Here is a 5244-nt window from a genome sequence, read left to right on the forward strand (position 1 = left end):
AGGTCAGGATCAGATGAGCTCCTGCATTTTTCAGCATTTTCTTAAAAAAGATAGATTAGAGTCAGATAAACTTGGATTTTGTCAGGAACACATACTGGATTCTACCTCTACAACATAACCCCTACTTGAAATCAAAACTTAAAACCTACAAACTGATTTTGGATGGAAATACGGAATCACCTGGAAGGTTCACAACTACCAAGATGTATTATTCTATAAAGCAAATTCTCTGGAATTACAACAGAAACCTGAAAACACCATGGACCTGAGTGAGTAATGTTTAGTCTGAAACTATATTTTATTTCCAAAAGCCAAGAAGAAAAATACACAACATTACTTTATAAGGACTGAATTCTAACATAATTCTGCCAAGCTTGATACAGCTTCAGACTAGCACTGACGTGTCAAGTGAGAGGTGTCAAAGCCCATTAGCCCAACAATGGCAGTCTACCCCAACCAAATGTAGAGGCCTTAGAAGCTCCCTCCCGCTGTTCAGAGGTCGAGCGGTCGCATTCGCACTTCGCTCTGCAGGTTGTATAACTTTTTCATTACATTTCATTATAGTACAAAGGTTGATTTGTCTAATCTTAGCAATTCTTCTTAGCTAGCTACTTAGCCCTTGTATCAGAGATAATTGCATAATTATCGTATTTCGTCGCCCTAACGTAGCCTTCACTGCTATTCGCCCAGGAGCTAGCAACGCTAGCTAACGCACACAGATTAGCATCACTGTAGTGCTATTCACTCAACTGTACGACTTGATTAGTTTACTATTAGCTAGCTACATAATCTTAGCAATTCTTCTTAGCTAGCTACATAGCCGTCCTTGTATCAGAGATAATTGCATAATTATCGTATTTCGTATTTCGTCGCCCTAACGTAGCCTTCACTGCTATTCGCCCAGGAGCTAGCAACGCTAGCTAACGCACACAGATTAGCATCACTGTAGTGCTATTCACTCAACTGTACGACTTGATTAGTTCAGTGTTAGCTAGCTACATAGCTGTCTTTGTTTCCAAGATAATTGTGTAGTTTAGTGTGTGTAGCCTTGGAGTGATTATCTTAATTCACTGAGGTTCGCTAGCCAGCTATTTGTCGTCCTTAACGTAGGAGACTCTGCTAGCTAGCCAACAGCTAACAGCTAACAGCTAGCCAACGTCACCACACGTTTACTGATTCGAATTCAATCACCGGTCAGGAGTATCACATTTTCATTTCATTACAGTACAACGGTTTGATTTGTTTGATCGTAGCTAGCTACATAGCTAGCTACATAGCCGTCTTGTTTCAAAGATAATTGTGTAGTCTAGACCGATTTCCTAGGTTAGCTAGCCAGCTATTGTCGTTCTTTTAACTCAACGTAACGTTAACAACACTGCTAGCTAACCAGCTAGCCCCGAATAGCAGCACTGTAGAAATTATTACACTCAACGGAACGACTTGATTAGTGTAGTGCCAACAACGCAGCTACTGCCAGCTAGCCTACTTTAGCAGTACTGTATCATTTTAATCATTTTAGTCAATAAGATTCTTGCTACGTAAGCTTAACTTTCTGAACATTCGAGACGTGTAGTCCACTTGTCATTCCAATTTCCTTGCATTAGCGTAGCCTTTTCTGTAGCCTGTCAACTATGTGTCTGTCTATCCCTGTTCTCCTCTCTGCACAGACCATACAAACGCTCCACACCGCGTGGCGCGACCACCCTAATCTGGTGGTCCCAGCGCGCATGACCCACGTGGAGTTCCAGGTCTCCGGTAGCCTCTGGAACTGCCGATCTGCGGCCAACAAGGCAGAGTTCATCTCAGCCTATGCCTCCCTCCAGTCCCTTGACTTCTTGGCACTGACGGAAACATGGATCACCACAGATAACACTGCTACTCCTACTGCTCTCTCCTCGTCCGCCCACGTGTTCTCGCACACCCGAGAGCTTCTGGTCAGCGGGGTGGTGGCACCGGGATCCTCATCTCTCCCAAGTGGTCTTTCTCTCTTTCTCCCCTTACCCATCTGTCTATTGCCTCCTTTGAATTCCATGCTGTCACAGTTACCAGCCCTTTCAAGCTTAACATCCTTATCATTTATCGCCCTCCAGGTTCCCTCGGAGAGTTCATCAATGAGCTTGATGCCTTGATAAGCTCCTTTCCTGAGGACGGCTCACCTCTCACAGTTCTGGGCGACTTTAACCTCCCCACGTCTACCTTTGACTCATTCCTCTCTGCCTCCTTCTTTTCCACTCCTCTCCTCTTTTGACCTCACCCTCTCACCTTCCCCCCTACTCACAAGGCAGGCAATACGCTTGACCTCATCTTTACTAGATGCTGTTCTTCCACTAACCTCATTGCAACTCCCCTCCAAGTCTCCGACCACTACCTTGTATCCTTTTCCCTCTCGCTCTCATCCAACACTTCCCACACTGCCCCTACTCGGATGGTATCGCGCCGTCCCAACCTTCGCTCTCTCCCCGCTAGTCTCTCTCTTCCATCCTATCATCTCTTCCCTCTGCTCAAACTTTCTCCAACCTATCTCCTGATTCTGCCTCCTCAACCCTCCTCTCCTCCCTTACTGCATCCTTTGACTCTCTATGTCCCCTATCCTCCAGGCCGGCTCGGTCCTCCCTCCCGCTCCGTGGCTCGACGACTCATTGCGAGCTCACAGAACAGGGCTCCGGGCAGCCGAGCGGAAATGGAGGAAAACTCGCCTCCTGCGGACCTGGCATCCTTTCACTCCCTCCTCTCTACATTTTCCTCCTCTGTCTCTGCTGCTAAAGCCACTTTCTACCATTCTAAATTCCAAGCATCTGCCTCTAACCCTAGGAAGCTCTTTGCCACCTTCGCCTCCCTCCTGAATCCTCCCCCCTCCCCTCTCTGCAGATGACTTCGTCAACCATTTTGAAAAGAAGGTCGATGACATCCGATCCTCGTTTGCTAAGTCAAACGACACCGCTGGTTCTGCTCACACTGCCCTACCCTATGCTCTGACCTCTTTCTCCCCCTCTCTCTCCAGATGAAATCTCGCGTCTTGTGACGGCCGCCGCCCAACAACCTGCCCGCTTGACCCTATCCTCCTCTCTTCTCCAGACCATTTCCGAGACCTTCTCCCTTACCTCACCTCGCTCATCAACTCATCCCTGACCGCTGGCTACGTCCCTCCCGTCTTCAAGAGAGCGAGAGTTGCACCCTTCTGAAAAAAAAACCTACACTCGATCCCTCCGATGTCAACAACTACAGACCAGTATCCCTTCTCTCTTTTCTCTCCAAAACTCTTGAGCGTGCCGTCCTTGGCCAGCTCTACCGCTATCTCTCTCAGAATGACCTTCTTGATCCAAATCAGTCAGGTTTCAAGACTAGTCATTCAACTGAGACTGCTCTTCTCTGTATCACGGAGGCGCTCCGCACTGCTAAAGCTAACTCTCTCTCCTCTGCTCTCATCCTTCTAGACCTATCGGCTGCCTTCGATACTGTGAACCATCAGATCCTCCTCTCCACCCTCTCCAGTTGGGCATCTCCGGCGCGGCCCACGCTTGGATTGCGTCCCTACCTGACAGGTCGCTCCTACCAGGTGGCGTGGCGAGAATCTGTCTCCTCACCACGCGCTCTCACCACTGGTGTCCCCAGGGCTCTGTTCTAGGCCTCTCTTATTCTCGCTATACACCAAGTCACTTGGCTCTGTCATAACCTCACATGGTCTCTCCTATCATTGCTATGCAGACGACACACAATTAATCTCTCCTTTCCCCCTTCTGATGACCAGGTGGCGAATCGCATCTCTGCATGTCTGGCAGACATATCAGTGTGGATGACGGATCACCACCTCAAGCTGAACCTCAGCAAGACGGAGCTCCTCTTCCTCCCGGGGAAGGACTGCCCGTTCCATGATCTCGCCATCACGGTTGACAACTCCATTGTGTCCTCCCTCCCAGAGCGCTAAGAACCTTGGCGTGATCCTGGACAACACCCTGTCGTTCTCAACTAACATCAAGGCGGTGTCCCGTTCCTGTAGGTTCATGCTCCACAACATCCGCAGAGTACGACCCTGCCTCACACAGGAAGCGGCGCAGGTCCTAATCCAGGCACTTGTCATCTCCCGTCTTGATTACTGCAACTCGCTGTTGGCTGGGCTCCCTGCCTGTGCCATTAAACCCCTACAACTCATCCAGAACGCCGCAGCCCGTCTGGTGTTCAACCTTCCCAAGTTTCTCACGTCACCCCCGCTCCTCCGCTCTCTCCACTGGCTTCCAGTTGAAGCTCGCATCCGCTACAAGACCATGGTGCTTGCCTACGGAGCTGTGAGGGGAACGGCACCTCAGTACCTCCAGGCTCTGATCAGGCCCTACACCCAAACAAGGGCACTGCGTTCATCCACCTCTGGCCTGCTCGCCTCCCTACCACTGAGGAAGTACAGTTCCCGCTCAGCCCAGTCAAAACTGTTCGCTGCTCTGGCCCCCCAATGGTGGAACAAACTCCCTCACGACGCCAGGACAGCGGAGTCAATCACCACCTTCCGGAGACACCTGAAACCCCACCTCTTCAAGGAATACCTAGGATAGGGTAAGTAATCCTTCTCACCCCCCTAAAACGATTTAGATACACTGTTGTAAAGTGGCTGTTCCACTGGATGTCATAAGGTGTATGCACCAATTTGTAAGTCGCTCTGGATAAGAGCGTCTGCTAAATGACTTAAATGTAAATGTAAATGTAAATGAAACAATCACCCAGGAAACAGTTCCGTGTGGAACACACAGACACAAGAAACAATCACCCAGGAAACAGTTCCGTGTGGAACACACAGACACAGGAAACAATCACCCAGGAAACAGTTCTGTGTGGAACACACAGACACAGGAAACAATCACCCAGGAAACAGTTCCGTGTGGAACACACAGACACAGGAAACAATCACCCAGGAAACAGTTCCATGTGGAACACACAGACACAGGAAACAATCACCCAGGAAACAGTTCCGTGTGGAACACACAGACACAGGAAACAATCACCCAGGAAACAGTTCCGTGTGGAACACACAGACACAGGAAACAATCACCCAGGAAACAGTTCCGTGTGGAACACACAGACACAGGAAACAATCACCCAGGAAACAGTTCCATGTGGAACACACAGACACAGGAAACAATCACCCAGGAAACAGTTCCGTGTGGAACACAGACACAGGAAACAATCACCCAGGGGGCAGTTCCGTGTGGAACACACAGACACAGGAAACAATCACCCAGGAAACAGTTCCGTGTG

This window comes from Oncorhynchus keta, unplaced genomic scaffold (genome assembly GCF_023373465.1).
Source record: "Oncorhynchus keta strain PuntledgeMale-10-30-2019 unplaced genomic scaffold, Oket_V2 Un_contig_2078_pilon_pilon, whole genome shotgun sequence".
Lineage (NCBI taxonomy): Eukaryota > Metazoa > Chordata > Actinopteri > Salmoniformes > Salmonidae > Oncorhynchus > Oncorhynchus keta.